Source organism: Phoxinus phoxinus (assembly GCF_949152265.1).
Source record: "Phoxinus phoxinus genome assembly, chromosome: 20".
In the NCBI taxonomy this organism is placed as follows: Eukaryota; Metazoa; Chordata; class Actinopteri; order Cypriniformes; family Leuciscidae; genus Phoxinus; species Phoxinus phoxinus.
Window position 1 is genome coordinate 26704111 of NC_136895.1, and position 18625 is coordinate 26722735.

At 41.3% G+C, this 18625-nt stretch overlaps 2 protein-coding genes and 1 long non-coding RNA gene across 3 annotated transcripts in view; 1 reads left to right on the forward strand and 2 right to left on the reverse strand.

The window, feature by feature from the left end:
* The window catches only part of LOC306987907 (SLAM family member 9-like), a 436375-nt gene that overhangs the window by 78351 nt on the left and 339399 nt on the right, over positions 1-18625 (reverse strand). The window lies entirely within an intron of this gene.
* Positions 1-18625, forward strand: part of LOC306987859 (uncharacterized protein) — a 166239-nt gene that overhangs the window by 8889 nt on the left and 138725 nt on the right. The window lies entirely within an intron of this gene.
* On the reverse strand, positions 15118-16848 carry LOC306987957. Its single transcript, XR_013795284.1, has 3 exons — positions 15847-16848; positions 15630-15741; positions 15118-15554 (listed from the first exon to the last, which is right to left on the reverse strand). It is a non-coding gene; the product is annotated as an uncharacterized lncRNA (long non-coding RNA).

The following is an 18625-nucleotide window of genomic DNA, read 5'->3' on the forward strand; positions in this document are numbered from 1 at the left end:
TTCACACGAAAGATTATATAAAAAATTCACAGACAACATATGTTCACATTCATGGCACAATTCAAACGGGACCAGAAAATAATTATTTTCTCCCATTCACTTGCATTGACGCTCTTTCAACTTTTTTGAACTTCAACCCCAGCGGGGTTTTACGGAGGGGCGGGACTTACCAGCTCTATATCTAGCAGAAGCAGAGATGACGCGGAGCTGTTGTGTTTTTATGATTTTATACTAATGTTTTTATGATTCGCAAACTTAGTTGGACAATTTCATACTAGTCAACTAACTAACTTTTTACATAATGTTATATTAATATGCAAATGAAACACAAGCAAACAGATTCAACTCTGAAATTGCAGTTTATTATTGAGTCAACAAGAATTTACAAACAATGCGAAATCTACGTTAATTACAATGTTCTTTTACAGAACTCGGCATAACATATAGCGGTCTTGCCTCTTGGATGCGCGCGCATCCGGTATTGTTTGTATACAAGAAACCTGTGTATATGTCTTTGTTACTGTTGTTATTGAAACTATTGTCTTTGTGGTGAATTGGTGAACATTTCCCATAATTCTAATATAAGTAATAGTAATGGTGAACTGTTGCCTAAGCAAATAACATTACACAAGCATCATTTATTCTGTAGGAATAATGACCCATCCCTCTAGTGGTCAAATGCTGCTATAGTTTCATGTCTGAGTGTTTACATCTGCAGCACATGTAGGAAGACGGTAGTAGATGAAAGTAACACATATATGCTGCTATATCGAGCTCTGTGTAAGTTTTATATGAACTGGCAGAATATTTGAGATGGAAATGCAGGAGGGTATGTTAACAAAACAAGCGCATGTGGAAAAAAATGGTGAAATGAAGCTTTGTGAAGCGCTGAGGCTTTCCCCTCAACTTTATCGTAAAATGATTCATTACTTGAAGCTTTTCAATACGGTGCACATCCACATCTTGTGGTCAAAAGGTGGAAAATCTGCATTTGCATCCCAGGTGAGCCAGCCATTTTTGATTGTTTCAAATAATAATGCAATTTGTTATGAAAACCATATAAGGTTTTCTTAACCATATAAATATTTAATCTATATTAACTAATCGCCTTCACGTGTCATTACTTACCTAATGTATTAATAAATGTGAATAAATGTATGAGTATGTGAACATTTTTTAAAGAATAATACATTTACAAATTAATAAAGTAATTGTTTTAATTGAGTATACTTACTCAATTTCTTAAGTGTGTGTAAAGAGTTATATTGATTTTAATTATGTATGTGTGGTTCCTGAAACAGATCAGTTTAATTCTCCATTCTCAAATATTTCCATATAAATTTTACAAATATAAGTAAAAAAACAAAAAACGAATTGGTTAGTCAAATACTAGATTATTTAGTGAAAAAAAAAAAATAGAACTGTACATTTTTTGACAAATTATTTTGGTATGTTCATCTCAAACCATCATGTAAATGATATTCAGAGAATTTATTAAGTTAATAAAGTTAATTATTGTTGTGATATTTACTAAGCCTCTGAATTATTTCAGAGTGTGCATGTGCAGATACGGTAGCTAGTGGGGATGTAAGTAGATATTATTTATTTATTTATTTTCCATACAGTAAAAGCTGCTGGTGATTCACACTTTGTAAGCCCCAAATAAATCCCAAATAAATAATATTTATCATATTTACAGTACCTGTGATTGTGCAGTTTGCAGTTCCTAAAACAGACGGTCACTAAAATCACTATTTTATCATTGGTTATTTAGAAGTGCACTGCTGTGGATCTACTGGAGCTGTGATCCGATTGGTCGTCTCTGAATGAATGAAACCTTTATTGCCCCGAGGGGAATTTGTTTTACACTCATGGGAGCCACAATAAACAAACACAACAAACATAGAATAAAAAAACAACAATAACACAGCAAATAGTGACATATAATTATCAATTCAACAACTTAAGGAATCAATAGATAGATATATATTCAATAATACGCATCTAAAATGTTCAACAGCTTAAAAAAATCAATAAATAAATATATATTCAATATTCAATAATACACTTTTAAAATATATCTATGTACCCGTAGATGATCCATTTAATAATTGAATGCTCCTCGGCACAAACGATGTAATATGTCGTTTAGTTTTTGTTCGGGGCATTCTAAATCTACATCCAGAGGGGAGGAGGGAAAATTCTGTGCGAAGTGGGTGCAATGGATCCTTCAGTAGCCTCAGTGCCAAATTGAGGGTATACTGGTCAGTAAGATTTGTGATGCTTTTCACATCTGATCCAGTAATTTTCCTACCCATTTTTGTCACTTTGTCCAGCATGTTCCTGTTCTGGATAGAAAGACACCACCCCCCCCCCCCCCAGCACTGGATGGCAAAAGTCACCACACCCTGAATAAAAGTCAAATAGAACAATGTCAGGGTACTAGTATCTGCATTAAAACTGCGCAATTTCCTTAAAAAAAAGAGCCGTTGCTGTGCTTTTGAGTATCTTGCTAATGTGTTGGCTGACCAGGTGAGTTTATGATCAATAATAGTACCCAAATACTTATACTCCTCCACAATCTCAATAACTGTCTCATTAATAGTAACTGGTTGCAATGGAGGGGGCTTTTTTCTAAAGTCAATGACCATTTCTTTTGTTTTTGAAATGTTTAAAATTAGTGAGTTTTCACTACACCATTCATAAAAGTGGTCAACCTCAGTTCTGTAGTCCTGTTCATTATCTGTTAAAAGCCCAACCAAGGCAGCATCTCCTGCAAACTTAATCAATGAACATTTGGAATGATGGCTGACACAATCATTTGTATACAAAATAAATAACAACGGTGATAAAACACATCCTTGTGGCACTCCTGTGTTTGTCATAATGATTTTTGACTGACTATGGCCCGCTCTCACAAATTGTAGTCTGCCTGTTAAAAAGTCCTGAATCCACTTTACCAGATTAAGGTTTACACCCATAAGTGTCAGCTTCTCTAATAACATGTGTGGCTGAACAGTGTTAAAAGCTGAGGAAAAGTCTGCAAATAGGATGCGAACATAAGAGGCAGGAGTTTCAAGATGTTTATAAATTCCATTCAGGAGGGTTGTTACTGCATCTTCCACACCTCTTTTCTCTTTATAGGCAAACTGTAATGTATCCATGTGTTCTTTGGTTTGTTTTTTGAGATGAGTTAAAATGATCCGCTCAAAGCATTTCATAGCAACTGAAGTGAGTGCTACTGGTCTAAAATCATTTAGTCCATCTGGTTTGTGTTTCTTAGGAAGTGGTACAATTTCCGCAGTTTTCCATATCTTTGGGACTTTGTGTGTGTCGATTGATTTCTGATACAACCCTCTGAACACCGGGCTCAGTTGTTCTTTGCAGCTCTTAAGGATGGTGCCTTCCAGCCTATCCGGGCCGGCAGCTTTCCGAGTCTTTACATGGGAGAAGATCCACCCCACTTCCTCACAGCTTACCCTGATTGAGGCACTTGCTCTTCCTTCAAGGCTGATTGGATTTGCTGGCACATCATTCTCCCATCTCGCAAAGTGTTCATTCATGGCATTTGCTTGCTCAGCTGTATGTACCATACTATTAGTGTGTTGGTTTTGACCTATAATAGTTTTTATGCCCCTCCATGCCATACGCGAATTATTTTCCTGAAGATGTCTTTCAATTTTATCTTTATATTGTCTTTTTCCCTGTTTAATTTTCTTCTGTATTTCCTTCTGAATCAGCTTCCCTCCACATCGATCATTTCCTTTAAATGCTCTTTCTTTATCCACTAGCAGTTTTTTAATTTCTGTTGTAATCCATGGTTTTGAATTAGCAAATTGTTTCACGCGTTTTGTCGCGATCACATTGTCCACACAAAAATTAATATAGGACGTGACAACATCCGCATGCTCGTCGAGATCTGCACAATCAAAAACGCTCCACTCTGTGCAGTCAAAACATCCCTGAAGAGCTGTCACACTGTCATCATCCCACACACGCACCGATGTCATTTTAGGTTTTTCCCTTTTCAATTTTTGTCGATAAGAGGGCAACAAAAAAACCATGTTATGATCAGATCCGCCTATCGCTGCTTTGTTAACTGCTTTATAGGCATTTTTTATGTTGCCATAACATAGATCAATTATTTTTGATCCACGCGTGGCGCACTTCACATATTGCTGATATTGAGGTAATACAGATGACAAAGAGCAGCCGTTAAAATCACCCAGAATAAGTTTGGGAGTATCTGGGTACGCTGTCTCTAGTTCTTGTATATGGTGATATATTGCATCTGCAGCCTCTTTGTAGTTTGCGTCAGGGGGAATATACACTAGACATACAAATAGTTGCCCAAACTCTCGTGGTAAATAAGTAGGTCTTAGGGAAACTGATAAGAGTTCTAAGTTTGGGGAATTGATGGTGTGTCTAATGATATGTTGTCTACACCACTTGTTGTTGATATACATACATAGTCCTCCACCAATCGATTTCCCCGTGGCTTGTTTTTCTCTATCAAGTCTTAACGGTGTACCAAAGCCAGGTAGGGAAAGACTGTCATCATTCACTGTATTGTTTAACCAAGTTTCACTGAAACATAACAGACAACTATCTCTATATTCATACCGATATTGTGTAGAGGCATGGAGTTCATCTAATTTGTTCCTTAGCGATCTCACATTAGAGAGGACTATAGTTGGAAGTGGGGGTTTAAATCCTCTTGCACGAACGCGGCGTTTAATTCCTCCTCTCGAACCACGTTTTCTCTTTGTCCTGTCAAATCGCTGTTCAGTTGGGCGTAGGCATTCCAAAGGAAAGTCTGTTGGAGGTGTCCACTGCAGCTGCGTTGCTAAGCCCAGCTGAAGTAGTTGATGTCTGCCGTAGGTTATCCTAGATGGCTCAGCGTTTGCCAGGAGTAGAGAGAGTAGAGTGATCGCCAGGAAGAGTTCCAAGTAAGCCATGTTGCTATCCATTGTTTACATCCAATTGCCGGTGTCGTGCCAATGTACTTACCCCTGAAAGAAAGTGTATCCCCGGTCGCGGGAGCGCGCACGCATTCAGCAGTGAAGGTGGGCCGTTTGTTTGACCAAGGTAAATTAAACTATAACACGTAAATTATTTAAGTTATCGTTTTACTATTGTTGTTTTTTCAATGAGGTTTATCAAAGACAGCTATCACGTGGCACATCTATCAAAATAATTGCTTTTATTCTATAGGCTAACGATCGGACTAAATTTGCAATGAATTGACAATGTCTGTGAATACACAAAGCGAGTGTAGCTAACGTTACAGATGATGATGGCCTATCATCAAGTGTTTTATTTTGTGAATAATTCACATAATGTCTAATAACAGCAGTGAATATGGACAAGTTTATTGTTTCCTGACAAAAGTTATAGTGGGATACAGATTTTTTCAGACCGTATTTTCGACCTGACAAAATATGTATCCCCCCCAAAAAAATCTACAGATGATGGCCTATCATCAAGTGTTTAATTTTGTGAATAATTCACATCATGTCTAATAACAGCAGTGAATATGGACAAGTTTATTGTTTCCTGACAAAAGTTATAGTGGGATACAGATTTTTTCAGACCGTATTTTCGACCTGACAAAATATGTATCCCCCCCAAAAAAATCTACAGATGATGGCCTATCATCAAGTGTTTAATTTTGTGAATAATTCACATCATGTCTAATAACAGCAGTGAATATGGACAAGTTTATTGTTTCCTGACAAAAGTTATAGTGGGATACAGATTTTTTCAGACCGTATTTTCGACCTGACAAAATATGTATCCCCCCCCAAAAAATCTACAGATGATGGCCTATCATCAAGTGTTTAATTTTGTGAATAATTCACATCATGTCTAATAACAGCAGTGAATATGGACAAGTTTATTGTTTCCTGACAAAAGTTATAGTGGGATACAGATTTTTTCAGACTGTTTTTAAACATGTTATAAAACGTATCTCCTCTCCATAATGCACAGATGATGGCCTATCAACGTCTCGACTTCCTGTGGCGCCTGAAGAAAGCAAGGAAAGTACCCCCCCACCCCACCACACCACATAGAGAGTGTTTCATTCAGCTGCATCACTTTCTGGCGTGGGAATTGTCGGGCCTCCAACCACAGCGGATAGTGCTCAACCTAATATGAATTGTTCAGTTAAGACTATTACCCTTAAATTATGAAGTTATTCACTGACAGCAGATTTATGTCTCTGTAACATGATTTTTTTAATGTAATCATAAAATGTCTTTTTCAGTTTTCAGAAGAAGTTTTGAAAAACGATACTGTAGATTTTCCTGCTACGAAAGAGGCTATCATAAAACACAGGCTGCAAATCGCTGTCACTCTTCTCCTAGAGACTGGTAAAGTAATTTAGGGGATGTTTTGGCAATCCAAATAATTGTCCTTATAATTGCTGTAAAACATCTTATGCAGCTATCAGAATTATTCCATACTTACCTAAAAAGTATTAGTGTGAAAAATGAAGAATTATAGATGCATACTCTGCATTTTTTGTTTTGTTTCGAAGATGACCTGACTGACATATTGTCACATGTCTGTCCTGTCTTGTGATGCACATGGGTGTTTTGTTATTTTGGGGCCATGTGCTCTTGTCATTGTCTGGTCCCTCCCCCTTGTTATCTGATTATTGGTTTAGTTGTCCCACCTGTCCTGCTCGTTACCCTCCTTGTTTGCCTCCCTATTTAGTCTTCCTGTGTTTGCTGTCCTGTGCTGGTTCGTTATTCATGTTATGTGTTTCCGTGTTACCCTCCCGTTTGTTTCCGTGCCTTGGAAGTTATACCTTACCTGTTTGTCATCCCAATAAATTCTCTGCGATTGAATCCACGCCTCTCGTCTCCCTACCGTGACAGAACGAATCAGGCACATGTGGATTCAGCGGAGCGAACTTTGTCCGGCGGAGAGGGAGAAGGGGATCTCCCTATTCAGATATTTTTCTATGTGTGCCCAAAGGAATTTGGAGAGTAATTCCTCGTCACTGGATCCGTCCAGCGTTGGGACGTCATCGGTGGTTTCGGCCAGCCTCGAGTCTTCAGGCGTCCGTCGGGGAGGACGGAGGAGGAGGAGGAGATCTGCGCCGGCCCAGTCAGAGACCGTGCACGTCCCGTCTGCCCAGTCAGAGACCGTGCGCGTCCCGTCTGACCTTTCAGAGACCACTCGCGTCCCGTCTGACCTTTCAGAGACCACTCGCGTCCCGTCGGCCCAGTCAGAGACCGTGCACGTTCCGTCTGCCCAGTCAGAGACCGTTCGTGTCCCGTCTGCCCAGTCAGAGACCGTGCACGTTCCGTCTGCCCAGTCAGAGACCGTTCGTGTCCCGTCTGCCCAGTCAGAGACCGTGCACGTTCCGTCTGACCAGTCAGAGACCGTGCGCGTCCCGTCTGACCAGTCAGAGACCACTCGCGTCCCGTCTGCCCAGTCAGAGACCGTTCGTGTCCCGTCTGCCCAGTCAGAGACCGTGCACGTTCCGTCTGCCCAGTCAGAGACCGTGTGTGTCCCGTCTGCCCAGTTAGAGACCGTGTGCGTCCCGTCTGCCCAGTCAGAGACAGTTCGCGTTCCGCCTGCCCAGCCAGAGACCGTTCACGTCCCGTCTGCCCAGTCAGAGACCGTTCGTGTCCCGTCTGCCCAGTCAGAGACCGTGCACGTTCCGTCTGCCCAGTCAGAGACCGTGTGCGTCCCGTGTCTGCTGTTCCTGAGTCGGGTCTGCTGGTTCTGATTTCGGTGGTCTGGAGACGGAGGAGGAGAAGGAGAAGAGCCTCTTCATCGGGTCGTCTGGTGGTTTCTATCCCAGAGACCAGCCCGGAGGTAACTGCCATCCCTGCCGCGTCGCCCGAGCTGCTCGCCCTGCCGGCCCCGCCCGAGCTGCTCGCCCTGGTTCCTGAGCCGGTGGAGCCGGTGTCTGTTGCTGTTCCTGAGCCGGTGTCTTTTGTTGTTCCTGAGCCGGTGGTGTCTGTTCCAGTGCCTGAGCCGGTGGTGTCTGTTCCAGTGCCTGAGCCGGTGGTGTCTGTTCCAGTGCCTGAGCCGGTGGTGTCTGTTCCAGTTCCTGAGACGGTGGTGTCTGTTCCAGTTCCTGAGACGGTGGTGTCTGTTCCAGTTCCTGAGCCGGTGGTGTCTGTTCCAGTTCCTGAGCCGGTGGTGTCTGTTCCAGTTCCTGAGACGGTGGTGTCTGTTCCAGTTCCTGAGCCTGTGGTGTCTGTTCCAGTGCCTGAGCCGGTGGTGTCTGTTCCAGTGCCTGAGCCGGTGGTGTCTGTTCCAGTTCCTGAGCCGGTGGTGTCTGTTCCAGTTCCTGAGCCTGTGGTGTCTGTTCCAGTTCCTGAGCCGGTGGTGTCTGTTCCAGTTCCTGAGCCGGTGGTGTCTGTTCCAGTTCCTGAGTCGGTGGTGTCTGTTCCAGTTCCTGAGCCGGTGGTGTCTGTTCCAGTTCCTGAGTCGGTGGGGTCGTCTCCGCCGTTGCCGCCCGGGGGGTCGTCTCCGCCCTGGCCGCCCGAGGGGTCGTCTCCGCCGTTGCCGCCCGAGGGGTCGTCTCCGCCGTTGCCGCCCGAGGGGTCGTCTCCGCCGTTGCCGCCCGAGGGGTCGTCTCCGCCCTGGCCGCCCGAGGGGTCGTCTCCGCCCTGGCCGCCCGAGGGGTCGTCTCCGCCCTGGCCGCCCGAGGGGTCGTCTCCGCCCTGGCCGCCCGAGGGGTCGTCTCCGCCCTGGCCGCCCGAGGGGTCGTCTCCGCCCTGGCCGCCCGAGGGGTCGTCTCCGCCCTGGCCGCCCGAGGGGTCGTCTCCGCCCTGGCCGCCCGAGGGGTCGTCTCCGCCCTGGCCGCCCGAGGGGTCGTCTCCGCCCTGGCCGCCCGAGGGGTTTAGTTGTCCCACCTGTCCTGCTCGTTACCCTCCTTGTTTGCCTCCCTATTTAGTCTTCCTGTGTTTGCTGTCCTGTGCTGGTTCGTTATTCATGTTACGTGTTTCCGTGTTACCCTCCCGTTTGTTTCCGTGCCTTGGAAGTTATACCTTACCTGTGAAGCCCGCAGCTGGCCTGTGTGGCTAGAATGGGAACTATTCTTGCAAGAATAAATATATATTTTTCTTTTAAATACAATTTGGATCTTGACGTCTCTTTTGCCTGGGAATGCTGTGATTTGTAAAATATAGTTTTTGCCACAACAAGAAGTCAAGAATGAAAATTTGCAGCCTCTTACCCAGAAATCCAAATAATTTGTTTTCCAGATTCAGTGTGACATTTGTTTGAGATTGAATGTTACATAAAGCAAATCATTATTTGTCGTTAAAATACTTATTAAAGCCAACAATTCTTACATTTATGGTCTCATTTTTTGCTTGGGCAGCCATTTTGCGTCTGTAGCCGGTGTATGCAGTGACACTTCTCATACCCCTTCGTTTGAAGTGTGGTCCCGAAAAATCTTTGTTTGAAGGGCTATCTGGCCCTTCCCCCTAGCCCTTCCCCTCCAACAAAAAGAGAATTGAGACAGCCCTACCCCTTCACGTGCACACGCAAAACAGAGGGGAAGGGGAAAGTGAAGGGGAAAGGGGTACAATTGGGACTACAATTGGGACTACTGTATCCTATTATATATTAAAACTGAAAGTGTACTGGAGACTCACTTCAAGTTAGGGCCTAAGCTTTAAGAATTCCTAGATGCAAAAGGGGGGTATAAGTGTTCTGGTGTGTGGAAGTGTTTGATGTTCATTTTGCAGGAGCTTTGGTGTTTAGAGTGGTGAGGAAAAACTGAAACTGTTTCGTAGTCTGGTGGTGGCAGCGCGGATGCTCTGGGTAGAAGGGTGAAGTGGGTGTGTGGAGTCCTTCATGATGCGGATGGTCCTCCAAATACACTGAGCATTGTAAATGTCATAAATTGGTGGGAGTGCAGTTCCTATGATCTTACTAGCTGTCTTCACTATCCGCTGTGGTCGGAGGCCCGACAATTCCCACGCCAGAAAGTGATGCAGCTGAATGAAACACTCTCTATGTGGTGTGGTGGGGTGGGGGGGTACTTTCCTTGCTTTCTTCAGGCGCCACAGGAAGTCGAGACGTTGATAGGCCATCATCTGTGCATTATGGAGAGGAGATACTTTTTATAACATGTTTAAAAACAGTCTGAAAAAATCTGTATCCCACTATAACTTTTGTCAGGAATAACTGCTGTTATTAAACATGATGTGAATTATTCACAAAATGAAACACTTGATGATAGGCCATCATCTGTAGATTTTTTGGGGGGGATACATATTTTGTCAGGTCGAAAATACGGTCTGAAAAAATCTGTATCCCACTATAACTTTTGTCAGGAAACAATAAACTTGTCCATATTCACTGCTGTTATTAGACATGATGTGAATTATTCACAAAATAAAACACTTGATGATAGGCCATCATCTGTAGATTTTTTTGGGGGGGGATACATATTTTGTCAGGTCGAAAATACGGTCTGAAAAAATCTGTATCCCACTATAACTTTTGTCAGGAAACAATAAACTTGTCCATATTCACTGCTGTTATTAGACATGATGTGAATTATTCACAAAATTAAACACTTGATGATAGGCCATCATCTGTAGATTTTTTTTGGGGGGATACATATTTTGTCAGGTCGAAAATACGGTCTGAAAAAATCTGTATCCCACTATAACTTTTGTCAGGAAACAATAAACTTGTCCATATTCACTGCTGTTATTAGACATGATGTGAATTATTCACAAAATTAAACACTTGATGATAGGCCATCATCTGTAGATTTTTTTGGGGGGATACATATTTTGTCAGGTCGAAAATACGGTCTGAAAAAATCTGTATCCCACTATAACTTTTGTCAGGAAACAATAAACTTGTCCATATTCACTGCTGTTATTAAACATGATGTGAATTATTCACAAAATTAAACACTTGATGATAGGCCATCATCTGTAGATTTTTTTGGGGGGGATACATATTTTGTCAGGTCGAAAATACGGTCTGAAAAAATCTGTATCCCACTATAACTTTTGTCAGGAAACAATAAACTTGTCCATATTCACTGCTGTTATTAGACATGATGTGAATTATTCACAAAATTAAACACTTGATGATAGGCCATCATCTGTAGATTTTTTTGGGGGGGATACATATTTTGTCAGGTCGAAAATACGGTCTGAAAAAATCTGTATCCCACTATAACTTTTGTCAGGACACAATAAACTTGTCCATATTCACTGCTGTTATTAGACATTATGTGAATTATTCACAAAATAAAACACTTGATGATAGGCCATCATCATCTGTAACGTTAGCTACACTCGCTTTGTGTATTCACAGACATTGTCAATTCATTGCAAATTTAGTCCGATCGTTAGCCTATAGAATAAAAGCAATTATTTTGATAGATGTGCCACGTGATAGCTGTCTTTGCTAAACTTCATTGAAAAAACAACAATAGTAAAACGATAACTTAAATAATTTACGTGTTATAGTTTAATTTACCTTGGTCAAACAAACGGCCCACCTTCACTGCTGAATGCGTGCGCGCTCCCGCGACCGGGGATACACTTTCTTTCAGGGGTAAGTACATTGGCACGACACCGGCGTTTAACTTCGAAGCAATCCAATCAAAATCAACATAAAAAACCCCGACTTAACATAAGGTCCGCAATTTAACAAACAAAACAAAGAAAACAAAACAGCGTACTAACAAACATTAACCAAACAGTCAGAGCTCCCGTGTGCGTGTCAGCCGCAGAGCAGCGCCACCTTCACAATAGATCTGTGGTGGTGGGCGTGGCTACTAACATTCTTCTGGTTTATGACATCAGATCCACAAGAGGAGACGACTAATGGAAGATCAGTTTAAGAATCAAAAGCTTATGATATTTCTTATGAATGAGAACTCAGTGTCATAGATATGTCTTTAAATGACCACATTTGCGTAAAGAGAACCATCAGACATGTAGAAATGACGTCAACCGATCATCCATGTTCCTGAAAGTATTGTTTGTGTTCGTCCCTTTCAAAACTTGCCTCTTTTGTTATAACATCTGATATTACAAAAGTGATACAAAACAGGAAAACATTTTTTTTTAACAAATGCATCTAGTTAACTGAACACCTCCGGCCGATATGTCACTTGACCCACGATGCACTTTTTTTGTAGAAGTTTGAAATTATGACTTTCAGAGTTGAAAAGAGCACAGATATACCAATCTAAAAAGTCCTGCACAGTTTCAGCCTTATTCTACATATGTAAATCATTCCTCAAATCACTATTTGAACTAGTAAACAACCTCCGAGCACCCTAACCACATACGGTTAGTAGCCTAAAAAACACTGTATCTTATCAACATCGTATCTGACAGAAGTAGAAGTAGAGCTGGTATTGTTCCACTTGTGTGTCGTGTTTTTCCGTCTGCTGAGGGAGTTTTAATATTGAGTCATCAGTCACGAGACATTACAGCTCAGATGACACGCTTACAAAAACACTAACAACTGCAGATGAGAAAAATGGCATTCAAGTTGTTTAAAACTACTACTTTCACAAAATGTCTAGTTAGTGTTGCTAAACTTAGTTATAATCCGCATTAAACCATAAATATCCCAACAGAAAACACATTACATTTGTTCTTAAAATGACTTACAATGATTTCTTAGACATTAAACATTTAGAAATGACTGCACAGCTTATCTGCAGGTTCACAGCATGTGGATAGTCATGATTCATGCAATCAAAGTGTATTGTTACGACCGCTAGGGTCAGCAGGAACAGGAAGAAAAAGTCTCACTACCAGAGATGCCAAAAAAATGAAGTATTATTTTTAAAAGGGTTTAGCGTCAGGGGCCAAGGGACAAGGCCAAAATAAAACTTTTCTTTTTTCTTTTTTTGCAATTACTACAAAAAAACAAAAAAAAACAATTTAAACTTACCTACCCCCTAAACCAAAAACAATGTGAAACCCGGTTTCACAATGTAAAATGTTGATGGCGTCAAACCCCCTACCTCCCTTAATTTGGCAAAAATACAAGAATATGTATACACGTTCGTAACAAACAAATGCCAAATCAGAATCCAAAATTGTAGTCAATCAGGCGCGGGTCAAGTTGCGTTACCATAGAAACCATAGTACTATAAATTATTTTATCAGGCTCCGCCCCCTTTTGGGTGTCGTCATGTTTCATAATTTAGGATCAAAACCTTTTCTAATCTTGACAAAACACATATTGTCAGAAAGGTCTGAGTCTCAAGGTTCCATATTTTGTGACAGAAGTGATATTTGGACAGAAATGTATTAATTTGTTACAGCAGAATGCATACAATCAAATTCAATGGAATGTATGTCACCTGGGGTCCGTTCTTCGTACGTTGCTTAAAACATCCGAGATCAAATGAGACATCCAAGATGATATCATCGTGGTAATCATGATCTGGCTAATTAGGTTCTTCGAACACACCTGCCGGTTATGATTAGTATAACTGGATTGAGTTAGTGAGATAATTGCGCGTTCATGCGCTGGTTTAAAAGGGGACATGTATCGATAGTGGAAACATTGATCAGCAACGCTGCTATTGGCTGCTCATCATGGCCAAAGAGCGCGCTCAGTTTTTCACCTCAGCAGAGCAAGAGTTATTACTGGAAGGGTATGCGGAGTTTGAAAAGATAATTAAAACGCCAGGGAACACCTTAAAGTGTGCAAAAGCCAGGAGAGAGGGCTGGCAAAAAGTAGCAGACAAACTAAATGCGTAAGTGTTCCATGTTATGGTTATATCACTTATTACAGTATATATTCTTGTATTTTAATAATTTCATAATTGCTTGATGTCAGAGCCAGCTCAGGACCCACTAGAACATGGGAACAAGTAAAAGTGAAGTACAAGAATATTCTTCAAACTGGTAATCTTTTCTACTTCTACTGTTTAGTCTCTTTTACCAAAAACATTTTAAATGATGTGTCTGTCTGTTTATAACAGCAACCAAGAAAAAGGCTGATATGAAAAAAACAGGTGGTGGTCCTGCACCCCCACATTATACCTCGGCAGAGGAGCTGGCCCTTGGGTTAAATGTGAACCGACCCATTATAGAGGGCATCCCTGGGGGTAGCTCTTCCTTAGACCAACAGCCAGGGACCAGTAACAGCAACACCTTAATTACAGGTAAATTAGTTTTAAATCATCTTGCTACACTGTAAATAATTTGGTGCTGCATTAAATTAAGTATGTCTATAATCCAAATGGCTGGTACAGTCATTTCAACAGAGAAATATTGAGTCAATTGCTTTGACTTGTGAAGGTGAAAACTGCATAACTTAATCTAAATATATTTTGCAATATGTTATTGATCTTATTTTTTCCTAGTGTAGTTCATTGTAATGCCATTGAGTTCTCCTCTTTTGTGTAGTTTTACATAATACACCAACACTTTTACCTGTTCCCAAGAAAGTGGTGGCTGAAGCATGTGCAGTAAGTGGATTGTTTTTTAAAACTTTACATCAAAAGGGAAGAAAGTGCAACACTTTGTAATACCCATTTTTCTTTTGCACAGGACAGTGAAGAAACCCTCTCAGATGACTGTCCTTTGGAGGAAGTACTTGTAAGTGCATAAATAACTTAATTTAATTTATAGCTGTGTACAAATTATTTCTGACTGCAATATGAGTTGCAGGAGGAAAGGCCTGCGGAAAGGCCTGCGGAAAGGCCTGCGGAAAGGCCTGCGGAAAGGCCTACTTCACAAAGTGATACAGAGGTGGGCAGTCTACTTTTCCTTTTTATTTCTGTTGCATGAGGCTTGTGTTGATTTTTTTTTTTTTTTTTTTTTTTTTTTTTTTTTAAATGGCACAGGGTGATATCCGTACCCTTTATAAACGGAATCTTCAACAGAAAATTGAGTATTTTGAACTTAAAAAACAAAAATTAAGGGGAGAAATAGAACTTGACGCCTTAAAGAAGAGAAAACTGGCACTAGAGATTGAGTTGCTTCAAAAAGAACTTCAGAGTAAGTGCTAAAACACTATTTTTCACACCGTACTATTGCTGACCTTGCATAACAATATCTCTTATTGCAGGCAAAAGATGACCATCACTGGCTTTTTTTGAGAAACAATTCAAATAAAACTCAAGGAACTAAGCATGTTGTCTTGTGTATTATTAATTTAATGGTTTGTGTGTGTAAAAAAAGAAAAGGAAAAAGGAAAAAAAAATCAAAAATGGTGTCCCACAATTCGGTCCCGTGCAGCTCTGCCACTGGGTTGGTCCAAGTGCACTGGCTGGAGGTCATCATCAGGCTGCACCTGCACCACAGGGGTCCTCTCCTTTCTGATGGTGGCAATATTGTGGAGGATGGCACATGCAACAATAATGTCACAGGCCCTGTCAGGTGCAACCCTCAGACCCTTCAGACACTGAAATCTTCCCTTTAGTTGCCCAAAGGTCATTTCAATGCGTGCCCTTGTCCTGGCTAGAGCTGCATTGAAACGGGTTTGTGGTCCAGGGGTTGGGTCAGGGAATGGTGTCATGAAATACTGCCTGCAGGCATAGCCCCTGTCTCCTAGCAGGATCCCATCGTAAGCACCTGAAAAATGCAGTTTTGTTAGGCTCATAATAAAATAATGTAAACAGTGAGTTTGAAATTATAAATTTTCCTTACCACGTTCAAATAATGTGCATAAATGTGACTCTCTGAAAATCCTGGAGTCATGCACAGAACCAGGCCATTTGGCTTCCACATTTGTTATGTGGAACATGGCGTCACACACCATCTAAAATATTTGTAATCCGTCAACTGCATACTTTTTGATTACTTTATATATATATAATTTTTTTTTTTCTAATCTGGAATATTAAGAATCGTAACAGTAATTTACCTGCACATTTACACTGTGAAATCCCTTTCGGTTCACAAAATCCCCTTCATTGGGGCCAGGTGGGGCCCTGATGGGGACGTGTGTGCAGTCTATGGCACCAATCACGTTAGGGAAGCCTGAGGAACAAATACTGTAAGTCCTAGGCTACTTTTTGGCATGATCATGGTTGCATGATCTTCATTAACAATTATAATGTACCTGCAATGGCAAAAAAATTCTGCTTCACAGCCTGTGGTCTTAAAGGGGTCATGACATGGGTTTTTTTATTTTATTATTATGTTCCCTTAGGTGCAAATATAGTATTACTATAGTTTTTTTTACAAAAAACTTTTAAAATGTAGTGATTTATGACCTTTTCCCACCCTGTTTCTCATCCTCTGATTCAAACAGCCTGTTTTGGGGGTGTTTCCCCTTTAAGAGTTCAGTTTTAACGCCCACTGTTATGATTGGCTAACGTCAGTGCCTATGCATCAATTATTAACGCCCCCAGCCAGAACATTTGCGTATTCAGCGTATTTAAAAAGTAGTTTAAAGTTTTAAACACATTACTTACAGTTTGCGTCGTCGTTGTTGAGCCCAGAATAGTCGGCAAGGACTTATCTTTGAGCAACAGTTTTCTGGCAAAGCCAGCATCATTTTGGGATTTGTTCTCAAAACGGTCATCCTTCAAATGTATCTACAAACGCTTAAACTAACACTGCCGTGACTGAGACGTCCGCAAAAAATAAAGTGCATCCATTTTTCCCTGACGACTGGATCTTTCGCAGCGTATTCAAAGATGTTGTTTGTCCACAGCCAGGAACAGCACATCTGTGGCATCGTCATTTCCCTGTACACAGACCCACTCGCTGTCCGGCGACTGAACACTTGTGAGGCGCGCAGCTCGCGGGCGCGACAACGATACGAAATGAGCGTAGTTGCCTTGCGCTTAAAGCGTAGCTGTCTTGTGCCTGGAGGCGGTCATATGCAAACGCTGGTACGTCACTTCGTACCGTGACGTCACTTCTTACCATGAATCCAGAACGAGCTGTATTTAGAGCTTGATTAAATAAATGATTCGTTTATAATGGGGGAGGACGTCTTAAGCTATGAAACTTGCAGGACGTTTTAATGGTACAAAGACCTCTTATATACTAAAAGATCAAGGGAAATTTGGTTTCTCATGTCATGACCCCTTTAAGTGGCTCGGAAATATCACAAAGCCCCCTAAAAACAGTTTGAGTGCCAGATAAACTTTGCGAATGGCACGACATACAGCACTTTTCCCCAAGTTTTCCGCATCTCCAATAGTGTAAAGGAAAGTGCCACTCGCAAAGAATCTCAAAGCTATACAAACTGTTTGTGCAGTTGTTAAAGCCCGACTCCGACGAGTCGAACATTTAACGTGTGGCTCCAACAAGTTAACAATGTAGATGACACCCTCCCGAGAAAAACGATATCTCTCAATCAGAAGATTATCGCGCTGCGCTAAAGGATCCTGTCGATCTCGCAAAACGCGATTAATTCGAAAAGCTCTTCGAATTATTCTGGCACCTTCAGCAACTAGGTTCCTGACGTAAAAACGGACAAGACATGGCTGCGAAAGACTTACCGTATCACCTCCGCTTATAAAGCCGGGATCTAACGTTAATCCTGTTAACATGAAATAAGCCTGCTCGCGAGCAGGTTTAAGATTGCGCACCTGTTGCTATGACAGCAAGTCCAGGATGAGCGTCGAAGAACCAAACAATCCAAGATCATGCCAAATCGCCAACAATCAAATCCAGCTAAGTGAGTTAGCGACGTACGAAGAACGGACCCCTGGTGGCTTTTTTTTTTTTTTTGGAACAAAATCTCATGGGAACTTTGGAATTTGGAACACAACTTGATTAGATATATGGCTTTGATTTTATAGTCATTTTAGAGTCATTTTTCTTTGTAAAATACATATTTTATAAAAAAGAATAAATATAAAGTTTAAACTTCCATAACTTTCATTTTTTTAAGTGCTTTCACTTCAGCAATAGGCTACTTCTTTAAAACAAGACCAAACTTAGGTCTTTATTCTAAAGCATTCTTGAATTAAAACCAATTAAGTTTGAATATTGCATTTTAACGTCCATTCCCAAAAAGAGGGGTGACAATTCAGGGGTTAACAAGAATAATCACAGGTCCAAAATCACAAACACAATGCCACACTCTCTGATACAATACTCTAGTCTAGGCTAGACAAAACAACGAAACAAAGTTATAGCAAAACAGTCTACAATCAATCACAAGGTGAGTGGAGTGTTTCAGCGGCCTTATATCTGCAGCAACAAATATCTCAAGACACTGCCCACATATAACACAAACATGCACACACACAGAGACAATATACACAAGACATCGCCCACATATAACACAAACATGCACACACACAGAGACAATATACACAAGACATCGCCCACATATAACACAAACATGCACACACACAGAGACAATATACACAAGACACCGCCCACATATAACACAAACATGCACACACACAGAGACAATATACACAAGACACCGCCCACATATAACACAAACATGCACACACACAGAGACAATATACACAAGACACCGCCCACATATAACACAAACATGCACACACACAGAGACAATATACACAAGACACCGCCCACATATAACACAAACATGCACACACACAGACAATATACACAAGACACCGCCCACATATAACACAAACATGCACACACACAGACAATATACACAAGACACCGCCCACATATAACACAAACATGCACACACACAGAGA